This window comes from Xenopus tropicalis, chromosome 8 (assembly GCF_000004195.4).
Source record: "Xenopus tropicalis strain Nigerian chromosome 8, UCB_Xtro_10.0, whole genome shotgun sequence".
Classification (NCBI taxonomy): Eukaryota; Metazoa; Chordata; class Amphibia; order Anura; family Pipidae; genus Xenopus; species Xenopus tropicalis.
Window position 1 is genome coordinate 1,013,153 of NC_030684.2, and position 17,299 is coordinate 1,030,451.

Sequence of the window (17,299 nt, forward strand, 5' to 3'; positions counted from 1 at the left end):
GCAGTATAACAAAACCTCACACTCAGGGGACCTGGTCTGGAGAGAAAAGCCTCCTACCTCCTGTTCGAACTGTGAGCAATCGCATTAGCATTGGAGAACTGATCAACAATCCTACAAGCCAGAGCAGTCCGACAATGCAACAGCGGTCGCGTACGTCAACAAACAGGGGGGCACCATGCAAGAGGTGGCACGCGTACTCACCTGGGCAGGAAACATGGGTCCGAGCAGCTCAGCGGTATTCACACCGGGGGGCAGTATTAGGAAGCGGATTATTTGAGCAGAACCACCATAGATCAAGGGGAATGGTCGCTCAACAAGGATGTCTTCCTTCAACTGGCCAACTAGGGTAGGGTATATGGACCTAGTCAGATGGTCAATCACCAGACCAGCAGTCCACCTCTCATACCCGATCTGTTAACTCAAGGGCTGATAAAATACCCCAACTTGACAATACTGTACCCCCATACTGTACTGTCTAAGGGAAACTCTATGGCACCCCCTACCCATATGTATAAATACAAATATACAGAGAGGGAATGTTCTGGGCACACAATAAACTGTACCCCCATACTGTACTGTCTAAGGGAAACACTATGGCACCTCCTACCCATATGTATAAATACAAATATACAGAGAGGGAATGTTCTGGGCACACAATAAGCTGTACCCCCATACTGTACTGTCTAAGGGAAACACTATGGCACCCCCTACCCATATGTATAAATACAAATATACAGAGAGGGAATGTTCTGGGCACACAATAAGCTGTACCCCCATACTGTACTGTCTAAGGGAAACACTATGGCACCCCCTACCCATATGTATAAATACAAATATACAGAGAGGGAATGTTCTGGGCACACAATAAGCTGTACCCCCATACTGTACTGTCTAAGGGAAACCACTATGGCACCTCCTACCCATATGTATAAATACAATATACAGAGAGGGAATGTTCTGGGCACACAATAAGCTGTACCCCCATACTGTACTGTCTAAGGGAAACACTATGGCACCCCCTACCCATATGTATAAATACAAATATACAGAGAGGAATGTTCTGGGCACACAATAAGCTTGTACCCCATACTGTCTAAGGGAAACACTATGGCACCCCCTACCCATATGTATAATACAAATATACAGAGAGGGAATGTTCTGGCACACAATAAAGCTGTACCCCCATACTGTACTGTCTAAGGGAAACCACTATGGCACCCCCTACCCATATGTATAAATACAATATACAGAGAAGGATGTTCTGGGCACACAATAAGCTGTACCCCCATACTGTACTGTCTAAGGGAAACACTATGGCACCCCTACCCATATGTATAAATACAAATATACCAGAGAGGGGAATGTTCTGGGCACACAATAAGCTGTACCCCCATACTGTACTGTCTAAGGGAAACACTATGGCCAACCCCCTACCCATATGTATAATACAAATATACAGAGAAGGAATGTTCTGGGCACACAATAAGCTGTACCCCCATACTGTACTGTCTAAGGGAAACACTATGGCACCCCCTACCCATATGTATAAATACAAATATACAGAAGGGAATGTTCTGGGCACACAATAAGCTGTACCCCCATACTGTACTGTCTAAGGGAAACACTATGGCACCCCCTACCCATATGTATAAATACCAAATATACAGAGAGGGAATGTTCTGGGCACACAATAAGCTGTACCCCCATACTGTACTGTCTAAGGGAAACACTATGGCACCCCCTACCCATATGTATAAATACAAATATACAGAGAGGGAATGTTCTGGGCACACAATAAGCTGTACCCCCATACTGTACTGTCTAAGGGAAACACTATGGCACCCCCTACCCATATGTATAAATACAAATATACAGAGAGGGAATGTTCTGGGCACACAATAAGCTGTACCCCATACTGTACTGTCTAAGGGAAACACTATGGCACCCCCTACCCATATGTATAAATACAAATATACAGAGAAGGGAATGTTCTGGGCACACAATAAGCTGTACCCCCATACTGTACTGTCTAAGGGAAACACTATGGCACCTCCTACCCATATGTTATAAATACAAATATACAGAGAAGGAATGTTCTGGGCACACAATAAGCTGTACCCCCATACTGTACTGTCTAAGGGAAACACTATGGCACCCCCTACCCATATGTATAAATACAAATATACAGAGAAGGAATGTTCTGGGCACACAATAAGCTGTACCCCCATACTGTACTGTCTAAGGGAAACACTATGGCACCCCCTACCCATATGTATAAATACAAATATACAGAGAGGGAATGTTCTGGGCACACAATAAGCTGTACCCCCATACTGTACTGTCTAAGGAAACACTATGGCACCTCCTACCCATATGTATAAATACAAATATACAGAGAAGGAATGTTCTGGCGCACCAATAAGCTGTACCCCATACTTGTACTGTCTAAGGGAAACCACTATGGCACCCCCTACCCATATGTATAAATACAAATATACAGAGAGGGAATGTTCTGGGCGCACAATAAGCTGTACCCCCATACTGTACTGTCTAAGGGAAACACTATGGCACCCCCTACCCATATGTATAAATACAAATATACAGAGAGGGAATGTTCTGGGCACACAATAAGCTGTACCCCCATACTGTACTGTCTAAGGGAAACACTATGGCACCCCCTACCCATATGTATAAATACAAATATACAGAGAAGGAATGTTCTGGGCGCACAATAAGCTGTACCCCCATACTGTACTGTACTCACTTTAGTGGGAATTTCTATAGGGACTAAGAGGTTACAACTCCCCAAATATAAATACATATCAGGCTGCTGATTAGCCGCCATGCTTGCCAGTTGCTGGGCTACTAATTACATCCCTCTGGTGGCCACATAAAGCCATAAGGGGCTGATGGGGGCAGGGGTGGGGCAGGAATGAATGATGAGGGATGTGAGGCTGAAGGACACAATAGGTTGGGTTTACCCCCCCCCCCCCCCCCCCCCCCCCCCCCCGGGGGGAAGAGAGTTAACCCTGTTCCACTCAGTATTGTGGCTGTGGGAGGGCAGATCTGTGTGTGGGGGTGGGGCATGAATGGGCAGAGGGAGGGGCTGCAGTGATACAGAGGGGGGAGCTGGGAGGCAGTAAGGAGATGTGCAGGGCAGTAGCACCGGCTGGGAACCGTGGCACACCGTGAGTTAATATGGGCCGGGGGTGTCTGTATGTGTGGGGGTACCTGTATGTGTGTATGTGTGGGTGTCTGTATGTGTGGGGGTACCTGTATGTGTGTATGGGTGTCTGTATGTGTGGGGGTACCTGTATGTCTGTATGTGTGGGTGTCTGTATGTGTGGGGGTACCTGTATGTATGTATGGGTGTCTGTATGTGTGGGGGTACCTGTATGTGTGTATGTGGGTGTCTGTATGTGTGGGGGTACCTGTATGTGTGTATGTGGGTGTCTGTATGTGTGGGGGTACCTGTATGTGTGTATGGGTGTCTGTATGTGTGGGGTACCTGTATGTCTGTATGTGTGGGTGTCTGTATGTGTGGGGGTACCTGTATGTGTGTGTGTGGGTGTCTGTATGTGTGGGGGTACCTGTATGTGTGTATGGGTGTCTGTATGTGTGGGGGTACCTGTATGTGTGTATGAGGGGGTCTGTATGTGTGGGGGTACCTGTATGTGTGTATGTGGGTGTCTGTATGTGTGGTGTATGGGGTACCTGTATGTCTGTATGTGTGGGTGTCTGTATGTGTGGGGGTACCTGTATGTGTGTGTGTGGGTGTCTGTATGTGTGGCATATGGCAGTGTGTAGGGGAGTTAGTGTATGTACCCGGGTACTGCGCCCGCTTGGATGTGTGAGGGAGGCTTCGTGTTGTATCACGGTGTGTGGGGGTCTGCCCCACTGATGTGTGTAGGGGATAGGTATGTACCCCGGTACTGCCCACTGTGGGTACCTGATGTGGTGGAGGGGAGTTAGTGTATGTACCCTCGATGTGTGGGTACTGCCCACTGTGTGTGTGAGGGATGTTAGTATGTTATGTACCCGGGGTACTGCCCCACGTGTGTTGTGAGGGGAGGTTAGTTGTAAGTTTAAGCCCGTTGTCGGTTATGGCTCCCAATCTGTGTGTGTGATGGGAGTTAGTGTAGGGACCCCGGGTACTGCCCCACTGTGTGTGTGAGGGGTTAGTGTATGTACCCCGGTACTGCCCCCTCACTGTGGAGTGGTGTGGAGTGGTGATGTTAATGTGTATTGTGTTGCCCCGGGTTACTGCCCCACTGTGTGGGTGGTGTGAGGAGTAGTGAGGGTCCGTGTCGGGTACTGCGCCCTCACTGTGTGTGTGAGGAGTAGTGTATGTACCGGTACTGCCCCCACTGTGTGTGTGAGGGGAGTTAGTGTATGTACCCCGGGTACTGCCCCACTGTGTGTGTGAGGGGAGTTAGTGTATGTACCCCGGGTGTACTGCCCACTGTGTGTGTGAGGGAGGTTAGTGTAGTACCCCGGTACTGCCCCACTGTTGTGTGTGAGGGAGTTAGTGTATGTACCCCGGTACTGCCCCCCCCGGGTACTGCCCCACTGTGTGTGTGTGTGAGGGGAGTTAGTGTATGTACCCCCCGGGCCCCACTGTGTGTGTGTGAGGGAGTTAGTGTATGTACCCGGGTACTGCCCACTGTGTGTCCTGTATGGTACGGGCTTGCCCCACTTGGTGGTGAGGATTAGTGTATGTACCCCGGGTACTGCCCCACTGTGTGTGTGAGGGGAGTTAGTGTAGGTACCCCGGGTACTGCCCCACTGTGTGTGTGGGGGAGTGTGTATGTTACCCCGGTACTGCCCCACTGTGTGTGTGTGAGGGGAGTTAGTGTATGTACCCCGGGTACTGCCCCACTGTGTGTGTGAGGAGTTAGTGTAGGTACCCCGGGGTACTCCCACTGTGTGTGTGAGGGAGTTAGTGTATGTACCCGGGTACTGCCCCCACTGTGTGTGTGAGGGGAGTTAGTGTATGTACCCCGGGTACTTGCCCCACTGTGTGTGTGAGGGGAGTTAGTGTATGTACCCCGGGTACTGCCCCACTGTGTGTGTGTGAGGGGAGTTAGTGTATGTACCCCGAGTACTGCCCCACTGTGTGTGTGAGGGAGTTAGTGTATGTACCCCGGTACTGCCCCACTGTGTGTGTGAGGGGAGTTAGTGTAAGGTACCCCGGGTACTGCCCCACTGTGTGTGTGTGAGGGGAGTTAGTGTTAGTACCCCGGGTACTGCCCACTGTGTGTGTGAGGGAGTTAGTGTATGTACCCCGGTACTGCCCACTGTGTGTGTGAGGGAGTTAGTGTATGTACCCGGGTACTGCCCCACTGTGTGTGTGTGGGGGAGTTGTGTATGTACCCGGGTACTGCCCCACTGTTGTGTGAGGGAGTTAGTGTATGGTACCCCGGGTACTGCCCCACTGCTGTGGTTGGTGAGGGAGTTGTGTAGGTACCCCGGGTACTGCCCCACTGTGTGTGTGAGGGGAGTTAGTGTAGGTACCCGGGTTACTCCCCACTGTGTGTGTGTTGAGGGGAGTTAGGTAGTACCCCGGTTACTGCCCCACTGGGTGTGTGAGGGGTTGTGTATGTACCCCGGTACTGCCCCACTGTGTGTGTGAGGGAGTTAGTGTATGTACCCCGGGTACTGCCCCATGTTGATGTGAGGGGAGTTAGTGTATGTACCCCGGGTACTGCCCACTGTGTGTGAGGGAGTTAGTGTATGTCCCCGGTACTGCCCCACATGTGTGTGTAGGGGAGTAGTGTAGTACCCCGGGTACGGCCCCACTGTGTGTGTGTGAGGGGAGTAGTGTATGTACCCCGGGTACTGCCCCACTGTTGTGTGAGGGGAGTTGTGTATGTACCCGGGGTCTGCACCCACTGTGTGTGTGAGGGAGTTAGTGTATGTAACCCCGGTACTGCCCCACTGTGTGTGTGAGGGGTTAGTTTGTAGGTACCCCGGTACTGCCCACTGTGTGTGTGAGGGGTTAGTGTTGTACCCCGGGGTACTGCCCCACTGTGTGTGTGTGGAGGGAGTTAGTGTAGGTACCCCGGGTACTGCCCCACTGTGTGTGTGGGAGGGGAGTGTTTTGTAGTACCCGGGTACTGCCCCACTGTGTGTGTGTGAGGGGAGTTATGTATGTACCCCGGGTACTGCCCCACGTTGGTGTAGTGAGGGGAGTTAGTGTATGTACCCCGGGTACTGCCCCACTGTGTGTGAGGGAGTTAGTGTATGTACCCCGGGTACTGCCCCACTGTGTGTGTGTGTGAGGGAGTTAGTGTAGGGTACCCCGGGTACTGCCCCACTGTGTGTGTGAGGGGAGTTAGTGTAGGTACCCCGGGTACTGCCCCACTGTGTGTGTGAGGGGAGTTAGTGTAGGTACCCGGGTACTGCCCACTGTGTGTGTGAGGGGAGTTAGTGTATGTACCCCGGGTACTGCCCCACTGTGTGTGTGTGAGGGAGTTAGTGTATGTACCCCGGACTGCCCCACTGTGTGTTTGAGGGGAGTTAGTGTAGGTACCCTGAGTACTGCCCCACTGTGTGTGTGAGGGGAGTTAGTGTAGGTACCCGGGTACTGCCCACTGTGTGTGTGAGGGGGTTGTGTAGTACCCGGGTCTGCCCCACTGTGTGTGAGGGGAGTTAGTGTAGGTACCCGGGTACGGCCCCACTGTGTGTGAGGGGAGTAGTGTATGTTACCCCGGGTACTGCCCCACTGGTGTGTGGAGGGGAGTTAGTGTATGTACCCCGGGTACGGCCCCACTGTGTGTGAGGGGAGTTAGTGTATGTACCCGGGTACTGCCACTGTGTTTGTGAGGGGAGTTAGTGTAGGTACCCCGGGTACTGCCCCACTGTGTGTAGGGGAGTTAGTGTAGATACCCCGGGTACGGCCCCACTGTGGTGTGAGGGGAGTTAGTGTATCGGTACCCGGGTACGGCCCACTGTGTGTGTGAGGGGAGTTAGTGATGTACCCCGGGTACTGCCCCACTGTGTGTGAGGGGAGTAGTGTAGATACCCGCGGGTACTGCCCCACTGTGCTGTGAGGGGAGTTAGTGTATGTACCCGGGTACTGCCCCACTGTGTGTGAGGGAGTTAGTGTAGTACCCCGGGTACGGCCCCACCGTCTCTGGGCTGTGTGTTAGTCTCTGGGCGTGTTGCACTCTCTGGGCAGTGTTTTAGTCTCTGGGCTGTGTGGCACTCTCTGGGCAGTGATTAGTCTCTGGGCTGTGTTGGCACTCTCTGGGCAGTGTTTAGTCTCTGGGCTGTGTGGCACTCTCTGGGCAGTGTATTAGTCTCTGGGTGTGGCACTCTCTGGGCAGTGTGTAGTCTCTGGGCTTGTGGGCACTCTCTGGGCAGTGTTTTAGTCTCGGCTGTGTGGCACTCTCTGGGCAGTGTGTTAGTCTCTGGGCTGTTGGCACTCTCTGGGCAGTGTGTTAGTCTCTGGGCTGTGTGGCACTCTCTGGGCAGTGTGTTAGTCTCTGGGGTGTTGCCTCTCTGGGCAGTGTATTAGTCTGGGCTGTGTGGCACTTCTGGGCAGTTGTATTAGTCTCTGGCTGTGTGGCACTCTCTGGGCAGTGTGTTAGTCTCTGGGCTGTGTGGCACTCTCTGGGCAGTGTATTAGTCTCTGGGCTGGTGGCACTCTCTGGGCAGTGTTTTTAGTCTCTGGCTGTGTGGCACTCTCTGGGCTGCGTGTTAGTCTCTGGGCTGTGTGGCACTCTCTGGGCAGTGTATTAGTCTCTGGGCTGTGTGGCACTCTCTGGGGCGTGTATAGTCTCTGGGTGTGTGGCACTCTTGGCAGTGTTTGTCTCTGGGCTGTGTGGCACTCTCTGGGCTGTGTGTTAGTCTCTGGGCTGTGTGGCCACTCTCTGGGCAGTGTATTAGTCTCTGGGCTGTGTGGCACTCTCTGGGCAGTGTTATTAGTCTTGGGCGTGTGGCATTAGTCTCTGGGCTGCATGTGGCACTCTGGGCAGTGTATTAGTCTCTGGGCTGTGTGGCACTCTCTGGGCTACTTAGGGGCTGTGTGGCACCTCGGCAGTCTCTGGGCTGTGTGTGCACTCTCTGGGCTTGTTTAGTCTCTGTGGCTGTGTGGCACTCTCTGGGCTGTGTGTTAGTCTCTGGGCTGTGTGGCACTCTCTGGGCAGTGTATTAGTCTCTGGGCTGTTGGCACTCTCTGGGCTAGTCTCTGGGCTGTGTGCACTCTCTGGGCTGTGTGTTAGTCTCTGGGCGTGTGGCACTCTCTGGCAGTGTATTAGTCTCTGGGCTGTGTGGCACTCTCTGGGCAGTGTATTAGTCTCTGGGCTGTGTGGGCACTCTCTGGGCAGTGTTTTAGTCTCTGGGCTGTGTGGCACTCTCTGGGCTGCGTGTTAGTCTCTGGGCTGTGTGGCACTCTCTGGGCAGTGTATTAGTCTCTGGGCTGTGTGGCACTCTCTGGGCAGGTATTAGTCTCTGGGCGTGTGGCACTCTCTGGGCTGCGTGTTAGTCTCTGGGCTGTGTGCACCCTGGGCTGCGTGTTAGTCTCTGGGCTGTGTGGCACTTACTGGGCAGTGTGGCACTTTCTGGGCTGTGTGTTAGTCTCTGGCTGTGTGGCACTTACTGGCAGTGTGGCTCTCTGGGCAGGTGTATTAGTCTCTGGGCTGTGTGGCACTCTCTGGCAGTGTTTTAGTCTCTGGGCTGTGTGGCACTCTCTGGGCTGTGTGTTAGTCTTGGGCTGTGTGGCACTTACTGGGCAGTGTGGCACTTTTGGGCTGTGTGTTAGTCTCTGGCTTTGTGGCACTTAATGGGCAGTGTGGCACTCTCTGGGCTGTGTGGCGCTGACTGGGCAGTTGCAGTCTCTGGGCAGTGTGGCATTTGCTGCATTGTGCGCCAGTGTGTATTTTAGGTGTCTTCAACTGGATATTGGAGGGTTTAAGCCCACAAGCATTGATTAATGCGACTAACAAAGGTATTTACAGTGTTTATGTGGTAGATGTGCATCTATCTATAATTTGCATGGGGCAGGATGGGGTAAGTACGTCGTAGCCAAACCATAACCGTCAGTCATGGCTGGGAACCCTAGGCTGGAACCTGCCCCGGCTTGAGAGGAGCCCCCCATGTATGATCAGATGGCTCCTGGCTGCTAATCCAAATAGGGTGCACGGGGTTGGTTACTTTCATCCATGGGAGGAGGGGATTGTGACCCCTGCAGGGTGTCTGTGGGTGGGGGGGGGGCACATACATTGCAATAATTATTCTGCTAAACCAGTTGGCGGCAGCCATTTTCTGACAGCCCCGCCCCAGAGCAAGCAGCATGGCTTCACATCAAGGAGACACCAAGGAACGAAAAAGTTCTTCTTTATTGTAAGGAAAAGATTTGACAAGTATCATGCTTTGTGTATAGTCGCCTGGAACATCAGCTTGGGCCCATCTGCGGGTACCACCCGGCGCTGTCCGGCACCGCACTCGTTTTGCCTTAGAGGATATGCCAGGGTATAAGCAGCGGGTGTGTATCAATATAAAGGTCAGTGTATGTACATTTATGAGGCAACCCTATACCCTACACCATAATGGGCAACTGTGGGTGACACACCCCACTGGCATGGGGGCACCCATTGGGCTGTACTAGAACCCCTCCCTTGGCTAATTCCGATACAAATGTGGTGAAATCTAGGGGCCCTAGAGAGGTCACATGCCATTATCTAGAAGAGTTTGTCTCTGGGGGAAGGTCCTCCCACCAATGTGTAGGTGTGGCCCAAAAGCTGCAGCTAGGTGGGGAGATATTGCTTGTGGCGTAGGGTGGCTGAGGATGGTGGGGTGAGCACACGTTTTAAGCAAATGGTAGAGTCTGTCCACAGTGTATTGGTGACAAGATGCTTTCTGACGTTCAAGACTGGTGGGAGGTGGCCTTCATGGGTCATGGCATAGAACCCTTCCCTCAGAAAACTGTCCCTTTATGTTAACTAAGGGGGGGCAATACCCCTGTTGTCGCATGTCGATAGCCGACAGCTGAAGCGGAATGAAGACATTCTCGGTGACTGAATAAGGTGGTGTGAGGGAGTGATCATGTGTCCCATTGGTGGCATCTGGCCATGGAAGAGAAGAGGCCCGAAGGGATACGGAGATGGTTCCTCAACTCCCGCCTTCAGAGGCTCAAAGGGATTGTCCAGCTGCTTCTTCTTTTTGGACTTGCTGCTCACCTTTCGGTTCCTCGTCTGGATCCCCTCCTTCTCATCGTCAGGGGCGGTTTCACCTAAATAAAGGTAAATTGTTCTTTAATTAAAAGCAGTTATGGCAGTTAATGTATCATTACAGTTATTTATACTCTGGCATTTAACAAGACGATGGTCGTTAATACATTGTAGAGGCTGAATGGTCTGTGCCGGGCTGGCATCGGGTTACAGTGGGTATGGCTGTATTTTACATGCCCACATTCTGGTGCCATGGTGATTGCCTTAGGATGGAGTGTGTTCCATTTGTGTATATATGGCACGGGGCAGTCCTTATTCCGGGGGTATTTTTAGTGAAAGGCAAATGGGAGGAAAGAATGCTCAGATTCATGCTCTGTTCCTCACATTGTGGAGCTTGTAATAGAGGCCACAGGCGTTACAGACAGGGTCTCCGCTTGCATTCCGTCTCCACAGGGTGGTGGTGCTTGTGTGGCAATTACTGCACTGGGTTCCAGCTCTCTTACTGACGATCTGTAGGCGACACATGAACATTCAACTTATCAACAAAGTGAAACAAGCCAGAAATTATCACTGTTACCTACCATATATGTCCAGAGGCAGCAATCTGGGTAGTATTTTGTCTGTATAGTTTGGGAAGATTTTGCCCAACCACATTGCTATACGTGGTTGGAACAAATGGAACTGGCCCTTAGAGGTAGGCAGTTGAGATACCCAATAAGGCTAACAAACATGCCCCCAATGTTCCTCTAAATTTCATGATCATGAGTGCAACACAAGCACTCCTATGGCTTAGTGACCCACTAAACAGTTGGTGAACTTCCCCTTTAGCTCACCACTTCCCTGTCCCCCAGCATGATCCTGGGGTGTCTAAAGCTCCAGTAACATAGTGACCATCCCTTCTCCTAGTGGAAGTCATACCAGGCGTTTCTTTGGTCGTATTAGTGGACGATTCTGTCCGTTCTTTGTGGTACAGGCCACAGGCGTTGCACAGGTAGTGCCCACTCAGATCTCGCCTCCACAATGGAGTCACTGTGGCTCCACAGTTCACACACTCGCGATCTTCTGTAAAAAGAGCAAATCAAAAGTTTTCATTTATTGATTCTCAATCCCCTGTCCCTTCCAGTGATGCCCCCTCCTGCAAAGATCCAAGCCTGGTTTACTGCCTAGAGAGTCTTATACCTGTTGACTGAAACAGACTGGGGCTGAACTCCTGTCCTCCTACTCCTAGATACCCCACCTGGGCAAACTGGGCTTCTTGATTCCAAGGGCAAAAGATCAGTGGTCAGTGGGCTTGTCCTCTCCGTCTTTAAGGTCTCCAGGAACTTTGGACTACCTTCATGCTCTGCTGGAGGAGCTGAGCCCAACAAGAAAGGAGCAGCATTGTACAAAAGGAGACGTAATAGGGCCAAAGGACGAAGCAGCTGAGGGGTATAAAGGCACTGTTCCTGGGCTTCTCCCATATGCTGTCAGGCTGTGGGGGATCCCAACACTGGTTTCTGGCCAATGTAAAGGGAATGTCTGAAGCACTGAGAGAAAGAGAATATAGAAAGGCATCTGTTTTAGAAAAAACATTACTGTATGGGGAGAGAGTAAGATACACCCCAAATGTCCTAGAGAGAAACTACTATAAAGCACCCTTGTAGAGGAGAGGTAGACTTATAGGGCTGGAATGTGGCATAGAGAGAAAAGTATAAAGCATTTGGTGAAGAGAGAAGGATATAGCACAAAATGTGTAAAAGAGAGAGAGAGAAGGATAAAGAGCTCTTGCGGGAGGGAGAGATGGATAAAGGTCTCTTGCGGTAGGTAGAGAAGGATAAAGTGCTCTTGCAGGATGGATAGAAGGATAAAGGTCTCTTGCGGGAGGTAGAGAAGGATAAAGAGCTTTTTGCAGGATGGAGAGAAGGATAAAGGTCTCTTTTGGGAGAGAGAGAGGATCAAGAGCTCTTGCTGGAAAGAGAGAAGGATCAAGAGCTCTTGCTGGAAATAGAGAAGGATCAAGAGCTCTTACTGAAGGAGAGATGGAAAAAGACCTTTCGGGATGGAGAGAAAGTTAAAGAGCTCTTTTGGGAGAGAGAGAGGAATAAAGAGCTCTTGCAGGAGGGAGAGATGGATAAAGACCTTGAAGGAGAGAGAGAAGGATAAAGAACTTTTTTGGGAGAGAGAAGGATAAAGACTCTTATGGGAGAAAGAGAAGAGAAAGCTCTTGCGGGAGGGAAGAAGAATTAAGGTCTCTTTCAGGAGGAAAGAAGGTTAAAGAGCTTTTGCAGGGAGAGAGAGAAGAAGTAAGAGCTCTTGCGGAGGGAGAGAAGGATAAAGAGCTTTTTTGGAGAAAGAGAAGGATAAAGAGCTCTTGCGGAGAGAGAAGGCTAAAGAGCTCTTTGGGAGAGAGAGAAGGATAAAGAGCTCTTGCTGGAAAGAGAGAAGGATCAAGAGCTCTTGCTGAAGGGAGAGATGGAAAAAGACCTCTTTCGGGATGAAGAGAAAGATAAAGAGTTTTTTTGGGAGAGAGAGAGAAGAAAAGAGCTCTTGCAGGAGGGGAGAGAAGGATAAAGACCTCTTGAAGGATGGAGAGATGGAATAAAGAGCTCTTGCAGGAGAGAGAGAAGGATAAAGAGCTTTTTTGGGAAAGAGAGAAGGATAAGGAGCTCTTGCAGGAGGGAGAGAAGGATAAAGAGCTTTTTTTGGTAAAGAGAGAAGGATAAGGAGCTCTTGCAGGAGGGAGAGAAGGATAAAAAGTTCTTATGGAGAAAGAGAAGGAGAAAGTGCTTTGCGGGAGGGAGAGAAGAACAAAGAGCTTTTTTAGGAGAAGGATAAAGAGCTCTTGTGGGAGGAGAGAAGGATAAAGGTCTCTTTCAGGAGGGAAAGAAGGATAAAGAGCTCTTGCAGGAGAGAGAGAGAAGGATAAAGAGCTTTTTCTGGAGGGAGAGAAGGATAAAGGTCTCTTTTGGGAGGAGAGATGGATAAAGAGCTTTTTTGGGAGAGAGAGAAGGATAAAGAGCTCTTGTCAGAGGGAGAGAAGGATAAAGAGCTTTTTTGGGAGAAAGAAGGATAAAGCGCTCTTGCAGGAGGGAGAGAAGGATAGAGACCTCTTGCAGAAGAGAGAGAAAGATAAAGAGCTTTTTTTGGGAGAGAGAGAAGGATAAGGAGCTCTTGCAGGAGGAGAGAAGGATAAAGAGCTGTTATGGGAGAAAGAGAAGGAGAAAGGTCTCTTTCGGGGGGAGAGAAGAACAAAGAGCTTTTTCGGGAGAAGGAGAAGGATAAAGAGCTTTTTTTGGGAGAGAGAGAAGGATAAAGACCTTGAGGGAGGGAGAGAAGGATAAAGACTCTTGCGGGAGGGAGAGATGGATAAAGGTCTCTTTCGGGAGGGAGAGATGGATAAAGAGCTTTTTGGGTGAAAGAGAAGGATAAAGAGCTCTTGCGGAGAGAGAAGGATAAAGACCTCTTGCAGGAGAGAGAGAGAAGGATAAGAGCTTTTTTTAGGAAAGAGAGAAGGATAAGGAGCTCTTGCAAGGAGGGAGAGAAGGAGAGAGACCTCTTGCAGGAGAGAGAGAAGGATAAAGACCTCTTGCAGGAGAGAGAGAAAGGATAAAGAGCTTTTTTTTGGGAAAGAGAGAAGGATAAGGAGCTCTTGCAGGAGGGAGAGAAGGAGAGAGACCTCTTGCGGAGAGAGAGAAGGAAAACACCTCTTGCAGGAGAAAGAGAAGGATAAAGACCTCTTGCAGGAGAGAGAGAAGGATAAAGAGCTTTTTTGGGGAAAGAGAGAAGGATAAGGAGCTCTTGCAGGAGGGAGAGAAGGAGAGAGACCTCTTCAGGAAGAGAGGAGAGAAGGATAAAGACCTCTTGCAGGAGAGAGAGAAGGATAAAGAGCTTTTTTTGGGAAAGAGAAGAATAAAGAGCTCTTGCAGGAGGAGAGAAGGAGAGAGACCTCTTGCGGGAGAGAGAGAAGGATAAAGACCTCTTGCAGGAGGAGAAAAGGATAAAGAGCTTTTTTTGGGAAAAGAGAGAAGGAAGGAGCTCTTGCAGAGGGAGAGAAGGATAAAAAGCTCTTATGGAGAAAGAGAAGGAGAAAGCGAAGGAGAAAGCTCTCGCAGGAGGAAGAAAAGAACAAAGAGCTTTTTCGGGAGAAGGATAAAGTACCCTTATGGGAGGGAGAAACTACAGAGCCAAAAAAAAATGTAGAACAGGTAGGGAGTGCATATGAAAAAGAGAGAACCCATAGAGTTAATTGTGTGAGAGAGAGCGAGAACCCAGTAGTGGTGTTTGTATATAACTCATTTTAAGTGGTATTACCATGAATGAGGGAGAATGAAAGCATTTCCCATCATGCACTAAGTACTTTAAGGCTTCTCACCTGGAGAATGTCGGAATCCCCCACTGCTCGGGAGCTCACTGTCCCCCCATAATGACCAGGGCTGCTTTCACCCCCCAGACCATACAGGAACTCTGAGTCCTCAAAGTGCTTGCAAGAGCTGACTCTGTATAATTAGGGAGGGGCTCCTGTGTGGTCAGAGTGGTATAATCCATGGCTCCTATGGGGTGGGAGATGCACTTCCAGCGAATCCTAGGAGAGAAGCAAGTGCAATGTTATTCCAGGCCTATCTAGGGCCGTAGGGCCCGACTCTGTACATGGCATTAGGGAGAGAGGTAGTACCCACTGTCTGTGCTTCTGCTGCTGGCCCATTCCTGTTGGACAGGCTCTGCCCAACGTGCCCAAGGCATTATGCCCCATTTCCACCCATGAACAGGGCACCAGTCTGGCTAAGTAGAGTCGGTGCTGGGATATGGAAATGGATTTAAGGGAGATATAAAGGGGCTCAGTATCAATTACTATTTTTGATGTGTACGCCCTTCTGTTGTACAGCGCTGCACTATATGTTGCCCTTCTATAAATACGACTTATTGCTCGATGACCTGGCTAGAGTGGCGTTGGGGAATGAGGGGTGGGCTTAGAGCAGCTCTGACAGTCAGGCTACCAACCTAGGGTATCTCAATTATTTCTATGCCAATAGAAGGTAACCATCAAAGGAGAACTTCACCCAAAAACTGAAAATGTCATTCTAAGCAGCGCCTCAGTATCCATTGATTGCTACTGTCTGACCGTTTATTTTTTGCACTGCTGGTTCTGACTCCTGAAACAATGTAACTCTAATCAGCTCCATAATATCAGCTTAATCCTCATTCTCACTGGGTTTATAGTTATGTGTAAAGGTGGCCATACTCTGCAGGATCTGCTCGTTTGGTGTGGTCACCAAGCGAGCAGATCTTCTCCCGAAATGCCCACCTAAAGATCAAGATGCGAGCTGATGCGGTACATGATCTGATGGAAAAATCAAACCTGCCCAATCGAGATTTGGACAATTTCAGGGCAGATGTTGGTTGGGGAGGCCCGTCGCTGGTGCCCATATACAGGCAGATAAGCTGCTGAATCAGTCTAAATGAGGGAGCCAGATGTTGGTCGGGGAGGCCCGTCGCTGGTGCCCATATACAGCAGATAAGCTGCTGAATCAGTCTAAATGAGGGAGCCAGATGTTGGTCGGGGAGGCCCATCGCTGGTGCCCATATACAGGCAAATAAGCTGGTGAATTAGTCTAAATGAGGGAGCCAGATGTTGGTCGGGGAGGCCCGTCGCTGGTGCCCATATACATGCAAATAAGCTGCTGAATCAGTCTAAATGAGTGAGCCAGATGTTGGTCGGGGAGGCCCGTCGCTGGTGCCCATATACAGGCAGAAAAGCTGCTGAATCAGTCTAAATGAGTGAGCCAGATGTTGGTCGGGGAGGCCCGTCGCTGGTGCCCATATACAGGCAGAAAAGCTGCTGAATCAGTTTAAATGAGGGAGCCAGATGTTGGTCGGGGAGGCCCATCGCTGGTGCCCATATACAGGCAGATAAGCTGCTGAATCAGTCTAAATGAGGGACCTGGAGGGAACAGGCTTTTGCTACATTGATTCACGAGTCAGAAAACATAAAGGGATCATTACAGCCCTTCTCATTAGTCAGAAAAGCAGTGTTAGGGCGGGTTCCCCTCCGTGTATTAACAATATAAATTGTGTAGAAGTCACACACAGGGTGGACACGACAGGGCCTTTTCATGTGCCGTTCCATAACAACAGCTCTGATCCGTTAAAGGAAGTCAGAATTTATTTCCTTGATGAACTTATCTGCCAAGATCTGACTTCTGCACAGCAGTGACAAAATACTCAGCTTGTCTGCACTTGGATTTCAAGATGCACAGATAAGAGCGCAATGATGGGGGCAATCTAAACGGACACGGGCATAGCGCCCGCCCCACACCATAATGCAAGAACGGGGAGGGCTTACTGTAATTAACAAGGGTGACGGGGTACAGAATGGGGACTAGTCCTGATCTGTCCATAAGAACTTGGTCAGGAGGGGAGATGTTACTTATGGGGCAACTGTAAGGTAGAAATGAGAAGGAACTAACAGTAAAGGGAAAGGAGGGGCTGCTAATCAACATAAACCCAAAGAGAGCAAACAAACTCGCCCCAAGTGGTGAAGTGCAGAATAGAAGTCTGAAGTACGTGCTGGTAAGGGAGTGGACCCCATCTAGGCTTGAGTTCTGTGCTACCCACTATGGGAGGGACAACAAGAACACATTTGTCATGAAAGTTGACCATAAAGAGACTCCCAGAGAAGCCACCTAGAGTCTTCTGGATCCAAACTGCATTATTACTAGAAACTGCTAGCTTCCCATTGGGAATCTGCATTCTTCTGGAGGGGCCTTCTAGCTTCCATTGGGAATCTGCATTCTTCTGGGAGGGACCTCCTAGCTCCCATTGGGAATCTGCATTCTCTGGGAGGGACCTCCTAGCTTCCATTGGGAATCTGCATTCTTCTGAGAGGGACCTTTTAGCTTCCCATTGGGAATCTGCATTCTTCTGGGAGGACCTTCTAGCTTCCTATTGGGAATCTGCATTCTTCTGGGAGGGACCTTTTAGCTTCCCATTGGGAATCTGCATTCTTCTCAGAGGGACCTTCTAGTTTCCCATTGGGAATCTGCATTCTTCTGGGAGGGACCTTCTAGCTTCCCATTGGGAATCTGCATTTTTTCTGGGAGGGACCTTTTAGCTTCCCATTTGGAATCTGCATTCTTCTCAGAGGACCTTCT

At 50.1% G+C, this 17,299-nt stretch overlaps 1 protein-coding gene and 1 pseudogene across 1 annotated transcript in view; one reads left to right on the top strand and one right to left on the bottom strand.

Annotated features, from left to right (window-relative positions):
• Window positions 1-3,155: 3,155 nt before the first annotated feature.
• LOC100125049 (hypothetical protein) overlaps window positions 3,156-17,299 on the top strand; it is a 97,569-nt gene continuing 83,425 nt past the window's right edge. The window contains 1 exon segment of the mRNA NM_001102968.1: window positions 3,156-3,188. The gene's annotated coding sequence lies outside the window, so the exon portion shown is untranslated.
• Window positions 9,932-15,079, bottom strand: LOC116406660 (annotated as a pseudogene).